A 26,843-nucleotide genomic window follows, 5' to 3' on the forward strand; every position below is an offset into this window, starting at 1 on the left:
CGTGAGGCACTGGGTTCCTTCCTCATCACCACATAAAAATAAATAAAATAAAGGTATCATCTGTTATGGTTTAGATGTGGTGTCCTCCAAAAGCTCACATGTGAGACAATGCAAGAAGGTTTGGAGGAGAAATGACTGGGATATAGCTTTAACCTAATCAGTGAATGAATTGCTAATGGGATTAACTGAGTGGTAACTGGGACAGGTGGGTGTGGCTGGAAAAAGGGGTTCAGCAGGCACATGGATAAGGGGTATATATTTTGTATCTGGACAGTGGAGTCTCTCTCTCTCTGCTTTCTGATCATGATGTGAGCTGCTACCCTCAGTCACACTCTCCAGCCATGATGCTGCCTCCCCTGGAGCTCCAAGGAATGGAGTCGGCCTTCTATGGACTAAGACCTCTGAAACCATGAGCCCTCCAATAAACATTCCTCCTCCACAGTTGGTTCTGGTCACAGAGGTGAAAAAGCTGACTAAAACAGTGCCCATCTACAACTAAAAATGTATCTTAAAACAACGAGAGGTCTGCAGTGGGCAGTAAGAAACACACATGACCACACTTGCAGCTTCAACAAGGTAGGAAGACCTGACACTAGCTATGATTAGAGCAGATGATACCTGCCTCTGAGTGGAGAAAACCTGAGAGTGTCTTCCTGTACTGGTTTCCACATTGATCAAAGAAGATGTCGTAAAATCAGTTCAAGACAAGAACACTCAATGCAACAACTCTCTGGTCTTTCTCCAATGGTGCAGGAAAAGGCCAAAAGAGCACTTTGGGTTCAGAAATTTAGAGTACTAAGAAGCAAACCACAGGCTTCTCTTTGATAAATGTGGAAACTGTACAGAACACACTCTAGCCAGGGTCGTTGGAGCTCATTGCTAAAACAGGCCTAAAAGGGCTTGTTCCAAGAACTGAATGAAGGGTTCCTTTCTACAGGACTATTAACTCCTGGCTGGATGTAAGACAAGCCAGGCAGGAACGTTCTCATTGAAGTCTTCCTATAAAATCAAAGTTGGAATAAAGAAATACTAATGACTGAATACGGAGAAAGGCTAAGTTATACCCAATAATAAGAGCTACACTTCTATTTTACTACTGCCAAGCACTGCTCATGGCACTTTACATGTGTTGACTCTTTTAACCCTCACAACAACCCTGTGTCCTTGCTAGCACTATTCTCATTTTGCAGATGCTGAAATGGAAACAGCTACATTAAGGGATTTATTTGAAGTCGCACCACTAGAAGATAAAACAGTCAGGATTCCATCCCATATTCCAGAATCTGAGGTCATTACTCCTGGGACAGAGACAGGGTCTCACAGTGTTGCCCAGGCCGGCCTTGAACTCCTGGGCTCAAGCCATCCTCCTGCCTCAGCCTCCTGAGTAGCTGGAACTGTAGGCATGCACTAATGTGCCAGGCTCCAGAACCTTTTTGTCCACTGTATGCTAATTATCAAGGCAGTCATATCATTTGAAAATGTGTTTGTGTTCCATAAGAATTATCTTTCTTGGGCTGGGGATGTGGCTCAAGCGGTAGCATGCTCGCCTGGCATGCGTGTGGCTCGGGTTCGATACTCAGCACCACATACAAACAAAGATGTTGTGCTCGCCGAAAACTAAAAAAAATAAATAATTCTCACTCTCTCTCTCTAAAAAAATAATAATAATAAAGTTGCTTTGTCATCACTAAAAAAGTTAAAAAAAATTATCTTTCTCTTGAGTTAATAGTGGCTAGTGCAGCCCTTCCTCACCAAAGATATTTTAAGCTGCATTTAGTTGTTTGGGACATATTCCTAAGCTATCGCTGCCATCTGCCGGCAATATGTGGTAACAACCTCGTGGAAAGCTGGAAGGAAACATTAAATGAAAACGCGGCACAGGTATAGCTACAACACGATGGCACGTATGACAGTTAGTGCGTGAAAAAGGCTAATGTCCAGGACTGCTTCAGCTTCTAGATAATCTACTCTGAGGCCTCCAAGGAGATTAACTAATTTTAGATGTTTCAAACATTATTTGCTCTCTAAATATGAAAAATAAAATCTTAAAACGCGGGGCTGGGGATGTGGCTCAAGCAGTAGCGTGCTCGCCTGGCATGCGTGTGGCCTGGGTTCGATCCTCAGCACCACATACAAACAACGATGTTGTATCTGCCGATAACTAAAAAATAAATATTAAAAAAATTCTCTCTCTTCCTCTAAAAAAAAAAAATCTTAAACACATAAATGGAATTCCTCTCCCAACACTGACCATGCCTTTGACCACATCCTTTGAGCTTCCCCAAAGACTAATCATGAGACAATGGGACTGAATGACAGGGTGTGGTATATGACCTGGGAAGAGACTGGACCAAAGGAATCTGATTGTATCTTATTATTGGCTTTAAGACACACACTAGAGAAATGATCTCCTGATACTCAAGGGTCATATCTAACACTTCTTTTATAGACCCATATAGTACAAAGCACTTACTAAGTGCTTTCTACATAAGGATGACCTTTCATTCCATAAAGACATTAATCTCTTTATCATCAAGGACACAATTCCTGTTTGTGTTCCTATATCTATTCCATCAGGATTACCATCAAAAAAATAAGATCATGAAACTCAGACTATGAATTCAAAATTAATTTAGGGTTTTTTGATTCAGAATGTAAGAAAAATTCCATTTCCCCAAACCGATTTCAAATTATTTAATACTATGTGAAAGCAACTGGCAAAACCACAAGTGTCATTTATTTATGATTAAGTCATATGGACAATACCATAATAATTATAAATAGCTGTCAGTTTCACTCTAGTCACATTTTAAACAAATCTTTATTAAACTTTATAACACTCTTTCAGAGGTACTCCTGGAGGAAGGGAAACTAGAAAAGAGATTATCTTATTTTCCAAATTCATGGCTAGAAAGGAGAATGAATGAATGTGAATAAAACTTTCCCCCAAATTAAAAACAAAACAAAACACGACGTTCCTGGTCAGTGGTCTAAGTGGATTAGAATTACTTTCCAACAGGCCCAGGTTTCAGCCTCCCTTCTCACGATCACAGCTTCACAGGTTGAACAGAAAAGAGCTCCACACGAGAAGTCCAGTACTAGGCTACGTAAGTGCTTCGATTCTCTCCTTTTTCAATACTCCTTGGTAAGAACCTCTCCTTTCAGAGAATTAGGGGAAAATGTACCAGTGGTGGGATGACTGTCTGCTTCCTCAACACCCATAGGCTTACCTGCCCTGGTGCTCAGGAGAAAAACAAAGATGGGCTGCTGTCCAAAGCTTTTGATGGCCACGTGTCTCTCTTCGCCTCTCACAGAACTGTCCACACGCTCATAGCTGTAGCCTTTACGTAGAGAAGACAACAACCACACACAGGTCCTTACTCTTTGCAAGGACTCTTAGGAAATAAAATAATCGAGTCATTCCTAAGCCAATGCCTATTTGTCCTTTCCACACCCAAGCCTGCCCTACTTTCAATAAAGCCCAAAGGAAAAATCTCAATTGTTTTATAACTTGATCTTGTTTCTTATTTTATGTGGTACTGAGGATTCAAACCAGTGTCTCTCACATGCCAGGTAAGGGCTCTACCACTGAGCCACAACCCCAGTCTGAAAGATCTAAATTTAGGGGAACAATTCATCACTTCAGTCAAGAGCTTTGTAATGTTGTGAACAACCAATAAAAAAAAAAAATTCATCACTTCACCAAAAAAATCACCATAACACACTATCCTGGGTTTTAAAACCACAGGCAGCCAAAGTCTTTGGCATTTGCATAGGTAATATTTGGTTTTGACTCTTCCCAGGCCACCCTAAATATCCACACACTGGCAGTTGGTGACTACTGAGACACAATCCTGACTTAGGCAAGCAGTAAGACAAGCGCTTGGGAGCCTGCCTGATGACCCAGCACCTGCTTTTTAGTGAAGCTCTAGGGCTCTCCACTTGTCACCACGCATCAGGTCAGGAAGGGGAATTATAATCTCAATTCATGTTTTGGTACTCGAGATTCCTCAATGTGCCAGTAGCTGAAGTGTCCAGTTACTGCAGTACTTGGGGGGCATCAAGTAGATCTGAGAGACCACTCCGAACTAAACTTTAAAACAGTTATTTCTGCGGCTGATACTCTCCCACAGGCTCAAAAATCAACCCCTGTTCAAGCTTTGTCCCATTATCCCACATCAATTTTATTATATATTAAGCAGAGTTCTCAAGTAACTGCCTACATCCCCTATTGTCACAGAAATAACTGCTCTCACCCTCCCTCTGCTTGATTTGTGGGATCTCCATACTATCTATCTTCCCTTTCTTACTAATCCTGCATAAGTACACAACTGCTGAGCTGTCGAGAGACGCTGCAAGTGTTTGTCGCTGAAACTCGACTCACACATTTTTGAAGCCACTCAACATTTTCACAATGTCTGCTCCATACCCATCACCTACATCACCTGGTGAGAATGTGGGTGTTACTTCTGCCCATGCGTCTCTACCCTGCTGTTGATCTTGCTTCACACACCACTGTCCCCTCTCCTCAGCCTTTTCACCTTCTTTGTCTTTAACTTTTTCCTCGGTAACCTTCCCACACCCCTTAAGACTCTCAGATGATGTAGTGGCCAAGGGGAGTCACCTTTGCAGTCCATATAGTCCTGGAGAATATCCAACATCTGGGTCATCTGAGAGAAGAGTAAGACGCAATGGCCCCTGGCAAGAAGAAGAAAAGGAGAAACTGCCAACTCTAGTAGTGTTTACGGGGAGTGACCCTCAGGCAACATGACAAAAGGGGATAACTTTACACATAAGGGAAATGCTAAAGTAGAAATATCAATGTCCTGTACTTTCTCAGAAACTCTGAATACTTTATACAAGAAGACAAAGTGCCTCCACATGTAGCTGCATCCCTCAGAGCAGTCCCAGGGCACCTGTCAATTCACCAGGGAGTGTGGAAGCCCTGTCGTAACCAAGGATCCTCTTTCCGGAATATCACTTCACTCAATGAAGACAGAAGTTTCATTTCAATAGTAAAATAAATATACATGTGAAGAGTAAAGGCAAGGTACAAATGTGTGTGCACCCACTCCCCAAGATCCTGAAGAGCTATGGAAGGCTATCTACTGCTATTCCCACTTGGCGGTACAAGTCATTACCATCTAGAAAAGTTGAAAAGCATCATGTTAGAGAAGCAATCCCCCATGGTACACAAGAAACTTACATATAGAGTGTGAATAAAGGAAAGGATAATTCAAAATAATGTAGAAGAAACAAAATCAGGGTGACAGCCCTTATCATCAGACATTGTTTTAAATTTACCTGAACAAACAAGGACAATGCTGTCAAAAAAATTTTTTTTCTAAGAAAACGAACTTACCTTAATGTTGCCAGGAGAGTAAGACCAAGAGTTAGGGAGAACATCGGCCAGACTCCAGCCCCATATTGTTGGAAAAAGCACTGAGTTTGAAGGTGAGTACCTGGATTCTTATCTCTCTCTGCCACTTACTACCTATAATGACATTGGGCGTGACCTTTCTAGGTCATGAAAAACTTGGATGGAAGGTATCTATAGGTTCTTCTCCATCTCTAACACACACACTTATGGTAGATACGTCAAAGGCCATAAAATACAGTAAGACATGTAATTATGATTATTAACAATTTTTCATATTTACGTTTTAGTCATAGTTGAACACAATACCTTTATCTATTTTATTCTTTTAATTTCTTTAGTTGTAGATGGACACAATAACTTTGTTTTATTTATTTATATTTTTGTACATGGTGCTGAAGATCGAATCTCCTGCCTCACGCATGTGAGGCGAGTGCTTAGTCACTGAGCTATTTATTTATCTTTGTGTGGTGCTGAGGATTGGACCCAGGGCCTCACATGTGCTATCTAGGCAAGCACTCGACCACTGAGCCACAACTCCAGCCCCAGGACATGCAATTATTTAATTTGCAAAAGACTGGGCAATTTTGACAAATCTGAAGTTTTAAGTTAGTTCAGGCCACACCTGGGGCAATCATCCTAAAGGCACAATTCTGAAATTCTTGAGTCTCTTGTCTTTTCCTAGACTCCCCCTTTCCTGTGGTGATGAAGATGTACATGCTGGATACCAGGCTGCTGAACACTAACCAAATGTCATCTTCTGATACCCAACTTGCATTTCAGGGAAAGAGTATTCCCCAACTACGCCTTGAGTTTAAATCAAATCCCAAAGATTAACAAGAACCAATGTTTACTCAACCTTTATTATGTGTCAGTTCAATTCAAGGAACCAGCAGGCAATTTTAAAAGAAATGCTCAATGTTGACTCATCCTTGTGGATGCAACCAACATAGCTGGACAGATGAGGTGAACACACATTGATCAACAAGGTAGCAGAGTAAGGTAGGGCTTGCCAAGTCCTGGACTGGGATCCTAAATGCTGCAGGAATTCAGGAAAGAAAGGATCAAGGTGGAGGAGTGGGGTTGGATGAGATAGAATGGGGTGGGTGTACAGTTGCAGAGAAAGTAGGCCCTGAATTCCAGGCTTCTAAAAAAGGGAACTTGAATCAGTCTCAAGAATCAGTAAGTTCTTCATTACTCAGGTTTGAACCAGTCACTCCCCAAGAGCAGTACATGTCAACCTATTCCTACCTGGAATTCAGGAATGCCAGCAGCTTATCCAGCAGGTGAAGTTTCCCACTAGCCTCAATCAGGTGGTCTCCAACTTCAAAAGGCTCTGGCTCCACACCTGGAAAGCAGAGAGCCCAATCCTAATTGTGTGCCCTGAGTCAGGGCAAAATTCTTAAGTAGAAAACCCAATAGGTAGGCAACAGAGAGAGCCCAAGCTCTTTCTAATGCAGTAGGTCCTTCAGTTTCACCTATTTGAGGCATTTTCTAATTATTTGCTTAATATCAACTGCAGAGCCTGGCACATCCAAAAAGTCTAATAAATATTTATCTAAGAAACAAACTCACTCTTTAGGAAACTGAGGGAAAGGAAGATGCCAGAGATCAAGAAGATCCACAAAGGAAATTCTAAGGCTCTCACTCTAGATAAGAAATCAAGAAATAGGCTTAGGTGTGTATAAAAGTGATTCTCAAGGTACAGGCGGCAGTCAGAATATTCTGGAAGATGTCCTTCAAAATCTATGTTCCTAATGGCCTTTCTCCCTTAAAAAAATAGTTCTAATGTGCACTTGATTAAAGTTCTGTTAAACTTTTAAACAGCTCCTAATGGTACTTGGCAGACTCCTTAAAACAAGTACAGCAGACCTTTTGCAATCTTTCTACACTAAGGAATTCCAGGGCCAGCCATCAGAGTGCATCCAAAAACCCCAATGGGAATGAAAATGAAACACTACACATAAATTTGTGGCAACAAGAGCAGTGCTTAGAGGGACATGTACAGAAGTAACTAGGATGAAAGGAGAGAGCAAAGGACACAGAGCAGGAGCATGCAGACAGGAAGAAAGGCAGGAAAAACTGCTACCCCAGAAGCTGAGTGAAGAGCATCCCAAGGAGGAAGCCATCTGCTGTGTCAAGGGATCTGAGAGGTTAACGAAACGTGAACTGACAATGCCTGGGCATCACAGAGAACACAGAGAACTGGGCGTAGTGACCAAGAGGGCTCAAGACGAAAGGAAATCCAATCCTAAAGAAGGGTCAGATGAATCGCCATTATGACCCATTCTGTAAAGCTGCCAGTTTTCCTCTCCACAACTGTCACTATCATGAAAGAAAGAAAAGCTCCCTGCCCTCCAAAAAATCTTAGAAACATTTCTAGATTGCAGAAAAGTAGAGTCCAGGCAAATGCAATGGATCCTGCATTAAGAGAGAAAAAGGAAAGCAGCTTAAGGAATATTACGGGACATGTGAAGAAATCTTCAGTATGAATAACACGAGATATCATTAATATACAGAAAATGAGAAGAAGCAGAGTAGACACATAAATGCAGCAGTTCTGTTGAAGACTCTGGCTATGATTTTGGTTACAGAACTACTAATGAAAAATAATGGGGGGAAACAGGACACTGGCTCACCATCAAACAAATACGGGTGATCCACGCACTTTCGAAGCTGGGATAAGATATTCTGAAGTTTAACTTTCCTTGCCATCTCATTTTCAAATGCATCTGAAATTTTGAAGATAGAGAGGAAAAGGGACTAACAAATCAAAACACAAACAAAACACAAACATAACCTTTCTCATTTCATAGTATTTCCCTCAAGTTTATACTACCCTCCCAAATGGCAATCAATTGCACTGAGAATTAAAATCATATCCATATGGGATTTTCTTACTCCTCACTTTGTTTTGAGAAGGAAGTCTACAAGGTGAACTTAGCAGTGCTTTGTTAAAACAATTGTAAACTTCTAAAATTTCTTCTTTAACTGCTATTGTGGTTTTAAGATGGGAGAAAAAAAAGCAAATAGAGGATAAAAATCATGAGTAGACACTTAAAAGTGTTTGCTATATTGCAGGCATAAGAAAAACCATGCAAGAGGAAAAAGAGAAATTCCATCATGCAACAACCAAGTCTGAGCTACACTTAACACTGCTATTGTTCCACATCAGGTGATTGGCATATCATTCAGAATACAAAATTCTACCTTATATTCTTGCTACACAAAGTGAGTGTAATCATAAATATTTCCCTGCACAAAAATCACATCCCCATTTAGTTTCTTAATGGACCAAGTGTCCTCTGAATACCTAGGTCTTTCATCAAAATAGCCTTGTAGTATTTTTTCTGCAATGCTGACATGCCATGGTATATCACTACTTCTGTCTTTTTGGGAAGTTCTTTAGCTACCACTGCTTTCACTCTCCTCAGCAGAAACGGCTGCAAGAGGTTGTGAAGTTCACTTGCTGTGGAAGGAAACAACATAAAAGAGTGTGGTACAAAAATACAGCAGAGGCGCCGAACTACTAGAGAACATGGAGCAACTCACTTTCCTCATTTTCATGCTAATTCTGTGTTCTAAGTCTGTACAGTAAGTTTTCAGTTACAGATGCTCCTGGACTTACAAAGGGATTACATTCCTATAAACCCATCACAAACTGAAAATATCTTAGATGTAAAAAGTGCCTTGAACGGACCTAACATACCAAACACCACAGCTCAGCCCACCCTACCTCAAATGTGCTCAGCACTTACATTAGTCCACTCAGCAAAATAATCTAACCCAAGCCTCTTCTATGAAAAACTGTGAATACTTCATGTAATGTGCTGAATGCCTGTGACTAAACAACTGACAACACAGAGCACTGTGTGGTATCAGTTACTTACCCTCAGGGTCTCTGAGTCATTGGGGAGTGGTGCCTCGCTGCTGCCACCCCGCCTCACAGGACAGTACCTTACAACCTATCCCAAGTCTGGGAAAAGACTGAAACTCATGCCTTCTTATGGCTGAAGAGCATCCCATCCTGTATCTACACCACATTTCCTTTTTATCTGCTAATGGACGTCTAGGTGAGCTCCACACTCTGGGTACTGTTAAGAGTGCTGCAATGAACACAGGAGCACAGACATCTCTTGACATGTCGATCCCCTTCTTCGACTATATGCCCAGTATGGGATTGCTGAATTGTACAGCAGTTCTATTTAGTTTTCTGAGGAAACGCCATCCTGGTTTTTACGATGGCCATACCATCTCCATTCCCACCCGGGTGTCTCAGAGTTCCACTTCCACCACAGCCTTGCCAGCGTTTGGTGTCTGTAATAACCATTCTAAGGGGGGGGGAGGTTTCCCATTATGTTCCTGATTTGCATTTCCCTGATGATTATATTGAACATTCTAATATAACTAACAATAATGCATTTTATATCTTAAACCAGTTAGAATCTAGAATTTTGAATATATTCACCATAAAGAAATGATAAAGGTTTTGCTATATGATATGCTAATGACCTAAGTGATCACTATGCAAAACATCAACAGGTATAAATATGTACCTCAAACATAGGTACAAATAGGTACACCAATAAAAATTTGAAATTCAAAGTACAGTTTCTATTGAATGTTGCTGCTTTTGTAAAGTGGTAAAGTCAAAAAATTATAAGCTGAACCACCATAATTAGAGGACCAATCATTTCTCCCTTTCCTGGTTTCTTCCTATTCATTCTGGACTTGTTACTGGCTTTTAATACCCAAACTACAACACTCAAAGAACTGGATTCTTCTTAGGAATAATCTCATTTTCAAGACACTGTTTTCCAGGGTATTCTTCATTCCATCTCACTGATCAGCATACAGCGTAGAAATGCAGGGTGAGCAATACTGTCTCCATGTTTATGACAGTTAAGTGAGGCTCAGAGAAATCAGACCACTTATCCATGGACACACAAGTGAATGTGAAAATGGCGAGCATTAAAAGTGGATTTTTAAAAACTTCTAATCCCTTGTTCTTTTACAGGCATCTTAGACTTCAAAAGCTACACTAAGTTGGAAGTATACATCATGTAGGAAAACCAGAAACAGAAAACAAAAATACAAGCAACCTGTTAAATGTGAAATTCAGATAAACAATTCATAGCTCTTCAGTACCAGTGTGTCCCTTGTCATTTGTAATTAGATGTCCCATATCTGACAACTCTAAACATGGGAGTAATCAATCAGAGCAGGTTTGCTGGTCATCTTTACCCTGTGGTTTGGGAATTTTTGCTCTAAGAACCCTCTGCAACTCATATTTAACCAGCACACACATAATCATTGGGAGGCCCCCTGCCATCTGTTTTGGACAATCATCCTAGGGTATTCAGATATTATGGGAATGTTCCACAAGGCAGAGTGGCAAAGGTATAAGAAAAAGCTACGGTTATACGAATGAAGGCTTCCCTTTTCCCTTCCACATCCCAATCATCTCGAACTTCTGGTTAAAAGAAAACAGCAGTGTTGTAGAATTCTTAACAGTAGTCTGGATCTATAGCATGCACTTACTTTTCTCCACTGGCAAGTGGAATGGAAAGTTAACAAAGTCTATAATTTTTATAAATTACAAGTTGAAGCAGCATGGTAACATGAACTTGAGGCTTGAGGATGGTAAGCTGAAGGCCAGCCTATGAAACTGAGCAAGACCCTGTCTCCATTTTTTTACAGAAGGACTGGGAATGTATGCCTGTGGTAGAGCACCCCTGGGTTCAATCTCCATACCACAAAGAGAAAAAAAATGAAAAAAAATTAGAAGTTGGTTTTTAAAAAAGCACACATATCAGTGGGTACTTTCTACTTTTTCCAAAAGTGAACCAATAAGCCCCACTGCAGAATCATGTAACAAACAAGTAAGAGCCATGGATAGCAAACAAGTGGATACCACATGAGGGACCATCATATGCCTTATATCTGTGGTGGTTTTTCTCCCTGGAAGGCATTCTCCAGTTATTGATTCTCTTCCTTTTCAATCTACAACTCTTATGCATTAGGGAAGTTTCTGTGTCAAGATCTCTTGGGGATAATTTGCTAAATGGGAATTAACCTGATTTGGACTCTTTTTCAATATCCCAGTAACGTTCAACAAAATCCTCCATCTGTTCCTTGGAAAACAGGTCAGGTTCCACAAAACTGAGGAGAGAGTAGAGCTCTTGGAGGCTGTTCTGGATAGGAGTTCCAGTCAACAGGAGACTGAAGACCACCGAGAACTAGAATATGTACATTAACACAATTAAAAATCTCTACCACTGGTAAGCAAAACAAAGTGACCCATCACAACATTTATTTGAACACAGAGGGACATGATATAACACAATGAACCAAGGCAAATGAAATCAGAAGGCTCAGGTTCAAGTTGTACACTCTATTTAATTGAGAAATAATACCTCTCCAGTTTCGACCATAAGGAGGGGATAATAATCTGTAAGAAGACACTCTTGTAAGCATGTAAGTGACATCGAGTTGTAAACTCTTGAGTATTACATGAGTATTCACTAGGGTTAGTAAATGCAATCTATGTGAGGAGTCAAACTATGTTATGACCTACATGGGGGAATTAATGGGAGTATCTGAGTAAACACATTCATTCAAAGAGTTTAAGAAGCCAAAGTTATTTATAGCATCAGGCCTCTCTGCTACAAGCAAACAGCAAGATTTACACTGACACAATGTCTGTTCATAAACTTTGCAATATATCAGAGTCAAGATATCAAGATTTCTAGATGTTTCTGGATAGTAAGCCATGGACAGTCCAATATAAAAAGGGATTTTGTAAATTTTTGAGAAACAGGGCTGGGAATGTGGGTCACCAGCAGAACGCTTGCCTAGCATGCATGAAGCCCTGGGTCAAACCCCAGCATTTCCAAGAGAAAAAGGAAAAACATTGAGAAACAGACAGGAACACGGAGGATAAGAGACTAATGAAGGAAGAAAAACAGTAACAACAGATATCAGGCCAAGCAAGGTCAACCTCTGAGCTGACATTAACAAGAACTTACACCAGCAGAATTAAGTAATGTGGAAAAGTCACATCCTATGCATGTGTATTATTTTAAATATAGAGTACAAACTCTTGGGAAGGACATGTAATCAAGGGTCCCTAAAAAAAGGCAAAGAGGACAGCAGAGATAGAGGATGCCCTACCAGGCAGGAAATAACAATATTTGAAACTAATAAAAATGATGATATCTTCAGTAAAAACTCTAAACACTGCAACTTTTAGGCCAATAAATATTAAAATACATAATCCAGGTCTAAGATCTTCTTCTAAATGACCTCTAAATTTAAGTGATTTATTATAGGATGAGGACCAAATTTTGATTATCTCAGAAATTAACAAGTGTGGTCTCATGAATGAGCAAATTTTCAAGTCAACAAGGTACTTCACATTTCATTGGCTTCTCAGAAACAAGGGCAGGTCCAGGCCACAATGATCTTTCTCATCTACTTTGCTGAATGATACAAGAGATCAAGAGAAGGGAATGCAATCAAGTGTATCATACTAAAAATACAACAGACGAGAGACTGAAGGCAATATGCTGTAAGAAATTGGTCTCTTCATGACTCCACGTGAAAGGTAAGTTTCTAAATAGGTAAATTGGGGGAGGCATAAGGTATATCCAATGCATCTACAACTGCAGACAGGAGTATAAGATCTTTATTTGTAAAAAAAAAAAAAAAAAAAAAAAAAAAGAGAGAGAAAAATTAAAATCACTCAAAAGAGAGTTGAAACATCTCCAAAAATACAATGCATTTTATTGGGGTAGGGTCTGACTCATTTGATAACTAGATTTTAGTAAATGTTATCTTCTATATAAAAGAGAAAGGAATAGTAATTAGCCATATTAAATACTACTTTTGTCACTGCCCTCCAAAATAGGTTTATTTAGCTCTGCAGAAGTCTTAATACAGAAGTTTTAATTTATGAGATGGACATCATTATCCGAAGTACATGTATGAAGACACGAATGGTGTGACTCTACTTGTGTACAACCAGAGATATAAACAATTGTGCTCTATATGGGTAATGTGAATTGTAATGCATTCTGCTATCATATATTACAAATTAGAATAATAATAATAAAGTTTCAATTTAGTTGGCTCTGTATAGACTAAACTAAGTGGTTTTAAAGGGGAGTTAGAGGGGAGAAAGAACGGTGAACAGATGGGTATAGGATTTCTGAGCCAGGAAACTGCTCTGCATGATACTATAGGGTGGAAACATGCCATCACCTGTTTGTTCAAACTCACAGGACATGCAACAGCGAGTGAATCCAGCATTATGGACTCTGGTGACACTGCGGTGCCAATGTAGTTTCATTAGTTTTAACATCTCTCTTCAGGGAGAGGCTGAGATGGGGGAAGCTAGGCTTGTAAAGGGGCAGGGGATATATGGGAACTCTCTACCTTTTATTCAATTTTGTTGTAATCCTAACTTGCTCTAAAAAATAAAGTATATTAAAAAAGGAAGGGGGGTGTGTAAAAACTATGACTATCCTTTGAGTTTACCTCTGAGAGTGTCTTATGCAGCAGAGAGCTTTGGCTTTTCAATCTGTGGGCTTCATCCACAACAAGAACACTCTAGGAGAAACTGTGAGAGAAAATCCAAACTTTCAGCTTCATGTAGCTCAAATATATTTCACAATCACATCTTACTATACAATTATGACTTGTTAGAAAAACTAACAGCCCACTCTGATAGAAGCATACCTGGCATCATGACCTTCCTATCTGGAAAGGTTACCATGTGCTTTGTTTTCCCCTCATATGAGAGAGCTCTATGCAGAAAGTAAGGAGCCAGAGACAGAAATGGAAGGATACATTTATCATATTGTACTCTGTAACAGACATTGTGCTTGTGGCTTTGTGTGCAATTTAATCCAAGGAATAAGACAAGTAACCATAATCGTGCCAACAAGGACACTAAAACTCTGAAAGGCTAGGTAACTAGGTAAAGATCATAAGAGCAGAGCAGAGATTCAAACCCATAAGAAAAATCAGGAGACAGTGATGTCACAGCAGCTAAAGGAGTAGGACTTTAAAATGGGAGAGTGGTGAACAGGATCACGGAGATGTCCAGGATGATGCAGCCACTGGACTTGTTAACGTGGAGGTCACTGGGGGCTGCTGCCACAGCAAGTTTATAGTATGGTATGTCACGAGAGCAATTTCTCAAGAAGTTTCAGTACTAGAATCATATTTTTAACAGATGCTACTGGTGGAAAGCTGTTTAAAAAATCCAAAATATGGAAAAAGATTGGATGATATTATAGATGCATTAACTTAAAATAACAAAAAATGAAAATAAACTATCTAATAATAGGTGATAAAATGATAAATGGTAGCTGCAAAATACAATAATGAAAAAGGTATAAATATTGAATATCCTTTTAAAAATGTGAAAATCATGCAAAAGATAATAAAGTGGGCGTTATAAGACTTTTAAGTTTTTAATTTTATTGGTAAACATTATGGAATCCCACTGCATTATTTTTGCACTTGTAAAACTAAGTGTGTCAAACAAAAAAGTGGGTAAGGAAGGACAATACCTGAAAAATTAAAACAAACGTCTGTGTAAAGGCTGGCCTATAAAAAGGAAGCCTTCCTTCCAATACCACGACAGACACTACAGACAAACAGGAAGATAATCAGAAATGATGTTGAAAACTTGTACTCCAATAAAATAGAAAACCTCAAAGGCATTGACAAATTTCTAGAGTCATATGATTTGCCTAAATTCAATCAGGATGAAATACACAATTTAAACAGATCAATTTCAAATGACGATGGGCTGGGGATGTAGCTCAAGTGGTAGCGTGCTCGCCTGGCTTGCATGCGGCCTGGGTTCGATCCTCAGCACCACATACAAAGATGTTGTGTCCGTCGAGAACTAAAAAATAAATATTAAAATTCTCTTTCTTTCTTTCTCTCTTAAAAAAAATTCAAATGACGGAATAGAAGATACTATCAGAAGTCTACCAACCAAGAAAAGCCAAGGACTGGATGGATAAACAGCCGAGTTCTACAAGACCTTTAAAGAAGAACTAATACCAATACTCTTAATTAATTTCAGGAAATAGAAAAAGAGGGAGCACTTCCAAACTCATTTTATGAGGCCAATATCACCCTGATTCCAAAACCAGGCAAAGACATCAAAAAAAGAAAACTTCAGACCAGTATCTCTAATGAACAAGATACAAAAATTCTCATAAAGTTCTGGCAAATGGAATAGAAAAACATCAAAAAGATTGTGCACCATGATCAAGTGGGATTCATCCCAGGGATGCAAGGTTGGTTCAACAGAAATCAATAAATGTAAGTCATCACATCAATAGAATTAAAGATAAGAATCATGTAATCATCTCAATAGATGCAGAAAAAGCATATGACAAAATACAGCACTCCTTCATGTTCAAAACACTAGAAAAACTAAAGATAACAGGAACATATCTCAACATCATAAAGGCTCTCTACGCTAAGCCCCAGGCCAACATCATTCTAAATGAAGAAAAATTGAAGGCATTCCCTCTAAAAACTGGAACAAGACAGGGATGCCCTCTTTTACCACTTCTACTTAACACAGTACATGAAACACTGGCCACAACAATTAGACGAAAGAAATCAAAGGGATACATATAGGAAAAGAACTCAAATTGGCATTATTTGATGATGATACGATTCTACACCTAGAAGACCCTAAAAGTTCCACCAGATAACTTCTAGAACTAGTAAATAAATGAATGTAGCAGGATATAAAATCAACATCATAAGTCAAAAGCATTTCTGTATATCAGTGTCAAAGCCTCTGGAAAGAAATGAGAAAAACTATCTCGTTCACAATAACCTCAAAACAACAACAATAAAAATAAAACAAAAACAAAACCAAAACCAAAACAAAAACCCCAGAACACACACAAAAAACTTGGGAATCCACTTAAGGAAAGAGGTAAAAGATCTGTATAAAGAAAATTATAGAACCCTAAAGAAAGAAATCAAAGAAGGCCTTAGAAGATGGAAAGATCTACCTCGCTCTAGGTTAGGCAGAATTAATGTTTTATCAAAATGACCATACCACCAAAAGCAGTTTACAGATTTAATGCAATTCCAATCAAAATCCCAATGGCATTCCTCATAAAAACTGAAAAAGCAATCATGAAATTCATCTGCTAAGATAAGAGACCCAGAATAGCTAAAGCAATCCTTAGCAGGAAGAGTGAAGAAGGGGGCATCACTATACCAGACCTTAAACCATACTACAGAGCAATAGTAACAAAAACAGCATGGTATTGGCACCAAAACAGACTGGTAGACCAATGGTACAGAATAGAGGGCACAGAGACTAACCCACAAAATTGCAATTATCTTATATTAGACAAAGGTACCAAAAACACACACTGGAGAAAAGATAAACTCTTCAACAAATGGTGCTGGTAAAACTGAAAATCCACGTGCAAAATGAAATTAAACCCCTATCTCTCACCATGCACAAAACTCGAGTCAAAATGGATCAAGGACCTGGGAATAAAACCAGAGACCCTGCATCTAATAGAAGGAAAAAGTAGGCCCTGATCTCCATCATGTGGGATTATCCCCCAACTTCCTTAATAAGACTCCTTTGGTGCCAGAATTAAAATCAAGAATCAATAAATGGGACAGATTCAAACTAAAAAGTTTCTTCTAGGCAAAAGAAACAATTTGTGAGAGTGTACATCTTGGGAGCAAATCTTTACCCCTCATATATCAGACAGAGCACTCATCTTTAGGGTATATAAAGAACTCAAAAAGCTAAACACTAAAATAAATAAATAAATAGATAGATAGATAGATAAATAAATAAATAACCAACCAACCAACCAACCCACCCAATCAATAAATGGGCCAAGGACCTGAACAGACACTTCTCAGAAGATGATATACAATCAGTCAACAAATATATGGAAAAAAAAATGTTCATCAATGCTAGCAATTAGAGACATAAAAATCAAAAGTACTCTTAAGATTTCATCTCACTCCAATCAGAATGGCAGCTATTATGGACACAAACAACAATAAGTGTTGGCGAGGATGTGGGAGAAAATACACTGCTGGTGGGACTGCAATTGGTATAGCCAATATGGAAAGCAGTATGGAGATTCCTTGGAAAGCTGGGAATGGAACTACCATCTGACCCAGCTATCCCACGCCTCAGTCTATACTCAAAGGACTTAAAAACAGCATACTACAGGAACACAGCCACATCAATGTTTATAGCAGCACAATTCACAATAGCTAAACTGTGGAGCCAACCTAGATGCCCTTCAGTAGATGAATGGATTGAAAACCGTGGCAAACATACACAATGAAATATTACTCAGCAATAAAAGAGAATAAAATCATGGCATTTGCAGGTAAATGGATGGAGTTGGAGAATAATGCTAAGTGAAGTTAACCAATCCCAAAAATCCAAATGCTGAATGTTTTCTTTGATATAAGGAGGCTGATTCTTAGTGGGGTAGGGAGGGAGAACATTGGAGGAACAGACAAACTCTAGATAGGGCAGAGGGGTGGGAGGGGAAGGGAGGGGGCATGGGTTTAGAAGTGATAATAGAATGTGATGGACACTATTATCCTAAGTACATGTATGAAGACATGAATGGTGTGAATATACTGTGTATAAAACCAGAGATATGAAAACAACGTGCTCTATATATGTGATATGTATTGCAATGCATTCCGCTGTCATACATAAATAAAAAAACTAATACAAAGAAAGATAATTAACCCATAATGAATGTGTTGGTCAGCTTTCTGCTACTGTGACAAGTAGCTGAGATAATGAGTTTATAAAGTAAAAAGTTTTACTCTGGCTCACAATTTTGGAGGGTCAGTCCACCATCAGCTGGACCCCTTGCTGTTAAGCACACCATGGCAGAAGGGCATGGCAGAGCAAGCCAGCTATCTCAAGGCTGAGACAGAGAGAGCAAAGAAGAGGCTGGATCCCTGCTACCCATTACAAGGACACATCCTCAATGAATGACCAGAAGACATCCCATGAGGGCTCACCTTTCAAAGGTTCCACACACTCTCACCAGTTTCATGCTGGGGACCAAGACTTTAACATATGAGCCTTTGCGAGATATATAGGATCCAAACTATAGCAGTAAATCTCAATAAGTACTAGCTGTTAATAATATCAACTTCTTCCTCACTTTTACTCAACTCTTTTTTAAGCATCTCCCATTTTTCCCTCTTATTTAAACCATTTAATAAATATGTTTACACAGTTCTTGTGTCCCACAAGCACTGTAAGAGGAATTTTGGAGGGAAGGAATTAAATGTGGGAAATCTGATCACAGAGGCTCACAGTATAGGCGGTGGGCAGGTTAATAAATACACTGGCACTCTACCTACTGGTGAGCACATGCCACCCTTTTGCCTTTGTTTCTGTTTGTCTGCATCTGCTACAAGACTACACACCCCTGAAAGTCAAGGTCAATGTCTTAATTTTCTCTATCCCTATGGCCTCATCTGGACCATGATTCAATAAATATTTGCAGAAAAACAACAACAACAAAAAGGAAGCCTTCCTCCTCAGAGGAAGAAAAAATGAGAAAATTGAGAGGAAGAGAGCCAGAGATAGACACTCAGCTAATGAGAGTGGAGTAGGAGAAGACTGAACTGGGGATCCAAAGAGAGGGCAGGAAGTCCAAGGAGAGCACTGGGCAGAATAAGCAGGGGATATATTTAGGATTATAAGGAGACAGGGTCCCCATGAGGTTGGATAGTAGTTATGACATAGGTGGTGAGCGTTCATAGTATAGTTCCACTCAAAACAGACTAGGTCTTATTCTTTTGGAAGGACTAGACACAGATATGTATATACACAAACATCTAAAAATGCTTATTTAACGCAAAAGGCTAAGTGAAGTGGATTTTGGTTCAATGAGTGAAAGTGGATTGAATCACTCATCAAAGGAAATTAAAGATTGTTTCCCGGAAACGAAAGTAGAGGGAATTCCAACACAAGAATGGAGAGTCCAACAAGGGAACTCCTGATCTTCTCGATCCAAGATTTTACAAGTCTACTGTCTGTTGTCCAAAAGATTTCAATATTTCATGGCAATAACATACAACTTTAAATGGCCTTCATAAACCTCTTGAGTGCAGATTTTATCACATTGCCTATTTTCAGAATGTAAAATATAGCAATGGAGAAATATAACATTAACAAACATACTAAAAGAAACAACTATGTTGTTGGGATTCTTGATATGAGTCAATATTATAAATGTCTCTTTATTACTAAGGCTCTTAAATCCACCCAGAAATGCATTCAGAACAGACTGAAATGTAAAAATGTGTTTCTACTGAATAAGACATTTCAATGCTTCTACCTACTTAGAGACACTCTCTTAAAAACACGGTCCAGGGCCTGGGGCTGTGGCTCATCAGTAGAGCACTTGCCTAGCATGTGCGAGGCCCTCGTTTTGATCCTCAGCACTACATAAAACTAAATAAATAAAATAAAGGTATTGTGTCCAACTACAACTAAAAAAATAAACATTAAAAAAAAGAGGCCCAAAGCACCAAGTGCTGGGTTTGAATGTCTGCTCTGCCTTACTTGGATTCTTAATCTCTTAATTTCCTCATTTGTAAAATGAATAATAATCTCTGCCTACTAGGATTTTCATGAAACCAAAATGGGACAATTTACATAAAGTACCCAAGAACATTTATGTCCCAATCTTATTACCTTCTGAGACCTGCCAGATAGTACCATGTTTCATGGATATCTTTGTACTCCTCATCCCTCTATTGTACAGACCATGGGGCAGCTCTATAATTTACTTTCCTGGTTATTACCAGTAACTCTCCCTTTCCATGGAGAGACTTCAAAACAAGACAAGTTGGATATTAAGTAGCCAAGAAGAGCTGGGGGAAGGACTGAGTGGAAGAGCAGTTGGGAGGCTCTCAGCTCAATGCCCAGAACCATAAAATGAAATGACATGAAATAACGTGACACGACATAAAATGAAATAAAGTAAAAAGAAAGAAAAAGAGGGAACACATCATATGCTCATTTAAATGTAAATTAAGTAAAACAAAATACCGGAGGGAATCATAAAATCTTGGGCCCAGTCATCAAAGTAAGAGTAAAACAGAAACTCATTCACAACAATCTGGATGAGGAAAAAATATTTAAAATATTGATAAGGCCCTTTGAGAACAAAACCTTCTGAGTATGAAAGATGCACACAGGGTACAACGGGGCACACCTACAATGACAACTACTTGGGAAGCTGGAGGACTGCAAATTTGAGTCCCGTCCCAACGACTTAGTGAGACTATCTCAAAATAAATAATGAAAAGGGCTGGGCATGCAGCTCAGTGGTAAATGCCCCTGAGTTCAATCCCCAGTAACAAGACATAGTTAAATGGACAAATTACAAGTATACTTCAAGCTTCTTTTCCAAATAGTCAGTTCTACAGCACTGACTGATGCTTGGTAATTGCCAGGAAAAGGCTCCTATACTACAGTGAAATCTCAAGCAGCAGTCCTGAGAACGTGTCTGTGCAAGTTACAGTGTAAAGAATCCAGTTTCCAGGCTGGATGCAGTGGCCCACCTGTAATCCTGGAGACTCTGGCAGCTGACGCATGAGGATTACAAATTCAAGGCCTTCCTTGGCAACTCAGAAAGACCCTGTCTCAAAATTTAAAAAATTAATAAATAAAAAGGACTGGAGATGTTGCTCAGTGGTAGAGTACTCCTGGGTTCAATCCCCAGTACCAAAATAAAACCAAAAAATGATAAAAATCTGCTAGTAATAAAAATCTCTAGTAATCTGCTAAACATCAACCATGTAGATTTAATCTCAGTTGTCACAACAGTCATCCAAAGTAAAAAAGGTAACTGCCCCCAGTTTACAGATGAGGACACTGAAGTTGATGGAAATTAAGAAACCATCCCAATAACACAGAGCTAATCAGTAGAGGTTAGATCACAGAATTCCCACCATGCCTGCCTATACATCCACAGGACCCAAAGACAGACCAGACATATCAGGAAAGAGGCCAAGTATCAAAAAAATGTAAGAAAAGACAAGACTTCCACACATTCAGCACAGTTTCTGACAAGGTACAGTATACTCACGATTTTAGAAACGGTGCATCTTTCAAGCAAATCTGAAAAATTAAGGAAGACACATTAAAAAGACTGGTATTGCTGGGCATGGTGGCCCACACCTGAATCCCAGCAGCTTCTGTAGACTCAGGCAGGAAGGTGGCAGGCTCAAAGCCAGCCTTAGCAACTTACTGAGACTTTGTCTTCAAAAACAAAAAGGGCTGAGGATTGGCTCAGTGGTTAAGTACCCTTAGGTTCATTCCTTGGTACCAAAATAAAAAAAAGTTAGAATTAAAAAAATAAAGACTGGTATTGATAAATTCTGATTATTTCTTGTTAACTCTCTTAAACCACAGGATCTAAGCCTTTAACTTGTTTACTAAGTTAAAAACTAAGCACAATTTCTAAGTAGCACTATCACACAAACAGATAGAAGTTATGGTTAAGTAGAGACTTCAAAACAAGACAAGTTGGATATTAAGTAGCCAAGAAGAGCTGGGGGAAGGACTTACTTAGATAAGGATTTAAAACAAGACTGAAACTAGGCATACTGCATTCCTATCCCCCGGTTATCAGACATGATGCCTCTGTACATGAAACCCTCTGCCCTGCTACCTGACTCCTCTTGTTCATCAACAAAGAGGGCTAAAGTGCCACTTTCTGGGAAGCTTTCCACTTAATCCACCAGTAGAGAGGGAAATATGTCTAGCTACCTTGAAGCACAGTGATCCTGCACTTCGTTTGGTCACAGTCCCTCTTTGACAATGTGATGAAGGTGGATGTCCTCCTAGAAAAATGTGTGCTCTCAAAAAAAAAAAGTCAATATAATTCAGTGGGTTCTACAACTTCTAAGGTCCCAGGTTAGGAGAAACGAATGAATACTTCATCAGTAGTCAGCAGCACATGAAAACATGACTTCTGTTTTAGGTCTTGCTGAAGATGGGCTCTTTCCTCCTCGTCCCCTGCATATGTTACACAAGAAAGACCTGGAGCAAATCTAAATCCAAGGAAAGAATCAGATGAACCCAAATGCCACAGCCATGAGATGGTGTGTGCATGTCATGGACGGACTGCAGTGTGCAGACGCCATTCATTAGGTGCTGGTCACAGAACTGTACCTAGAATAATGGTTAAACCCCAGGATAAGGTCTGTGTTAAGCAGGGAGAAGGATCAGGTCTAAGAGGGTCTTGTGCTAACTAAAAATGCAATGATGTTTCTCACTTTAGTTACTTCCTATGTTACTGTGAGAAGGACAGTTTCTCCTTTACATCAGCAAAATTTACTGAGAATAAGTACTAGCCTTTAAATTGTAGAAGGGTAACAGTAACACCCACTGGATCCTCCCCTATCAGATCTTGTGTCTTGCCTACACTGTTTCAGTTCAACCTTTCTGGAATAAAATCATTGAATATGACAAGATTTTGCTTTATGATCTTCTATCCATCATCTAGAAAAATATCTTAACATAAACAATACAAGTTCAGCTACATCTACTCTGTACCTTTCCATTTCTTCTTTCCAGTTGTCCAAAACAGACAGAGGACTAAGAATCAGAAATGGTCCTTCATCATTTAACCTTCCCGTCAAGTAAATGAGGAGAGCAATCGTCTGAAACAAAGCAGGCAGTTTAGATCACCTTTCCAGGAGACACAACCATAAAGTTCCCACAACCATAGGCAGAGAACACAAACTGTTATACATGACTTGCTTTATAAAGAAATTCCATACAATCTTCCACATATTAGGAAACTAGTACGTTCTTAGAACGACATCAGGTAAGCTCAGTGTCTTTGCTAAGGAAATTGATAGTGTTTAATTACTTCAAGAGTTAACGAGCAATGAGGCTCAATATTTATGTAACTGAACCAAAGGGAAAAACATCAGGAAAGAACAAAAATCAATGAAACCAATACACCTGTTGGAAAACAGCAGGAGTACTTTGAAACTATTAAGCCAGAAGTGCTAAGACCTGACAGCAAACAGTACCCGCACATCACAGCCTTGGCCCTTGGCTCGGCTGCTCTGATGAGAGTGCTTTCCTTCTTCCCCAACTTTCTCCCTCTTTCTATAACCATTTAGAGGGTGCCTTCTACTGGCTCAAGTTTTAAGCTCAAGTTATATGTGAACAAAACAGATACAACCTTTGGTCTTTCATAATGGGTGCATTATAATCATACTGTATAGCGAGATCTATATGCCATAGTTGTACATGCATATATCTACAACACATATTCAAATGCAGAAAACAGACAATAAATCATTCTCACAAGAAGTAGGAGTATGAAATGAAACTTTGCAAAGCCAAATGTGCATACTTCAGGACATGTTTGAGTACACTTATGTCTCTAAAGTTGCTCTCAACAAACAAAAACATGTGAAGAGCTTGCATCCCCAAATACTGTGCTATTTCTGAGGAAAAAATATGCCCTAAGGATCAAATTCAAAATCCTGAGAAAACTATAGGCTCAAAAGTGTTCACATCAAAATTAATTTAAGTAACCCCAAAAAGGGGGAACTCATGATTCCTCATCAATAGGACGTTTAAGCAAATTATAAATTCTCGATGCCAGTTGAATGATTGTGAATATAATAAAATGCAAAACTACAGTGCCAATGTTACATTAATGAATAGAAACCATATAGGCTAGGCGTGCACTGTAACTTCAATGATGTAAAACATACCTTGCTGCTTATGGCTGTGGTTAGAGTGCTGTGATGACAGAGTGACAGTTCATTTTTTTTGACACAATCATATTAATCTTATAAAGGAAATGATTTTCTCATTTAACTATCCCAGCCCAAATTGTGCCCAGAGCATCCCTCTAATAAGTGGCTTAACTGGATTAAAACCATTCTGTTGAGTGCTCCCTGAAGAAGCAATTTAGAGAAAGTTTGTCTTTTATTACCACAAATCAGAAGTGTCTACCAAATAAATTTAGAGTCACTAGTGAATTTTATCAAACATCTAAAATGGAAATGAGAACAATTTTACATAAACTCTTGCTGAAAATTGAAGAGGAACACTTTTCAATATATTCTATGAGGCCAGCTTTACCCAAATACTAAAACCAGACAAAATTAGTATAAAAAAGGAATATCACAAAACAATATCCTTCATAATATAGATGCAAAATTTCTAAACATTCTTTTACCAAAACAGACTTGGAGTTGGTATATTTTTTAGAGAATTTAAAGTAGAGGTGGAAAGGCAAAGGACAAGTGGAATTTGCTGGCTCTCTGTGAAGTCAGTAGGACAATTTCAATGACTGAGACAAAGGAGATTATAGGGAGGATACCTCCAGGAAACTGATTTTAGTTTCATATTTCTCGTTCAGGAATATACCAGGAACAGATTTGTTTGCCCAAGAGAGAGAAGTGATGAATCTCAGGGGACCTTATATAAGTGGTTGCATTGTTTCTGAATAATGCCAAGATTGATGAGATACATCTGGCCTAAGTAAAGGAGGCTTCAACATATGATCAGACTAGCCTATGTGCACCGCTGCTCCAGCTTAAAGTTTATATATATAGTGAGCATTGGAGGGGACAGTTGAACTTCTAAAAGGATGATGAGACCCTTGCTCATTCTCTCCAGTGACCACTGGTGAAACTTTCCTGGGATTGAAAAGTTTTTATCTTCCTGATTTCTGATCAAGCTGCCTCTGACGTATATCATGATTATACCAAGATATCTTTTGTATCCTTCAGATAAGTAATCCTTATGTGATTAACCCAAGAGGTGTTGTGACTGAATTTTCCATTAATCAAAGGCCATGTGTCAACCCAGGGCAGTATTGCTTATTATTCTCGCAGAAGCATCAATTTCAACACTCCACCATTAATCACTAGATCAATGCCCGAGGGGGCCACATCTCATTCTCCCCTTTTAAGGTCAGAGAGTCTAAGTTTTATTTTGGAAAACATAGGGTACTTCCTCCATATTTCTCTATCACTGTAGAAAAATGGACAGCAGCCCGACCCCAACCCACCCCCACTGAGAAAGAGAGAGTAATATTAGAAGTAATACAGTTAACTTCATATAGTATTACTAAGGAGCACAGTCAATTTGGTCCTTGGGCAAGTATACATGCTTCACACAGAGAAAAGCCCTAAACCTGGGCCCATTAACTGCACTTGTAACTCAAGTAACTTTTCTCACAGACACATGTCAATGCTCATATAAAGGTAATGACATAATTAATAACTACCCCTACAACTAGAAAAATCAATCCCAAGGTTGTGATCTCTTAAAAGTTAAGCATTTCACATTCTAGTATATATATACATACACACACACATACACCCTCACACACACACATATGTAACAGCACTTAAAGATGGTATTAAGCCAGGTGTGGTGGCACATACCTATAATCCCATTGGCTCCAGAGGCTAAGGCAGGAGGATCATGAGTTCAAAGCCAACCTTAGCAATTTAGCGAGGCACTAAGCAACTAAGTGAGACACTGTCTTCAAATAAAATACAAAAAAGGGCTGGATGTATGATTAAGTTTTTAAGTGCACCCGAGTTCAATCTGGGGTACCAAAAATTATATATATATATATATATATATATATATATATATATATATATATATATATATATATATATATATATATATATATATATATATGGTAATGAGTTGTGAGGAGGTGTTTTGGTGTAGGTAAACAGTGCTTCTTCAAAGTAACATACCTGGCAGGTCTTACCAAGGCCCATCTCATCTCCCAGGATGCAGCCATTTTGACAGTGGAATCCCTGGGCTAGCCAGTTGACTCCCTTCAGTTGATAAGGGCATAAATGAACTCCTAGAAATAAAAAATAGAGCAAAACCAGAGAGCAGACATTTCAGCACATATGTGGGCTAAGCTCTAAGGCTTTGAATGAAGAACATGGCTTACATTCCCTTAATGTCAAACTTTATTGGCTCTATCTTTTATTGGGACGTTCTATGTATACAAACATTAGTTGATTTCCAAATTTCTTTTTGGGCAGACTTGGGTTACCATTCAAAGCCCTGAAATAGCCAGTCACTGTTATATAATCTTCTTGATCAATGAGAAACTCAGCTTGGGATTTGTTCTATAATACCCAGTCTCAAGCCACTGTCCTTTTCTGGAAATAAGTATTCCTGGAAGTGATGTGACAAACAACACATGGACTGTTCATATGCTTGCTTAATGGCACTCATCTAAATCTGCCATTCCTGCTATATTGTCCCTTAAAGAAAAGGGGGACAGTAAAACATCATGATCCTGAATGCTCCCTTTCTGTTTACAAAAACCTAGCAAAATTAAGGGACCAATGAGATCAAGCCTAGGCTGGAAAGTCCAGA

The 26,843-nt window shown here is 39.0% G+C and overlaps 1 pseudogene; it reads right to left on the minus strand.

The window, feature by feature from the left end:
* The window catches only part of LOC144373026 (transport and Golgi organization protein 1 homolog), a 150,037-nt pseudogene that overhangs the window by 88,579 nt on the left and 34,615 nt on the right, over positions 1 to 26,843 (minus strand).

This window comes from Ictidomys tridecemlineatus, unplaced genomic scaffold (assembly GCF_052094955.1).
Source record: "Ictidomys tridecemlineatus isolate mIctTri1 unplaced genomic scaffold, mIctTri1.hap1 Scaffold_214, whole genome shotgun sequence".
In the NCBI taxonomy this organism is placed as follows: Eukaryota; Metazoa; Chordata; class Mammalia; order Rodentia; family Sciuridae; genus Ictidomys; species Ictidomys tridecemlineatus.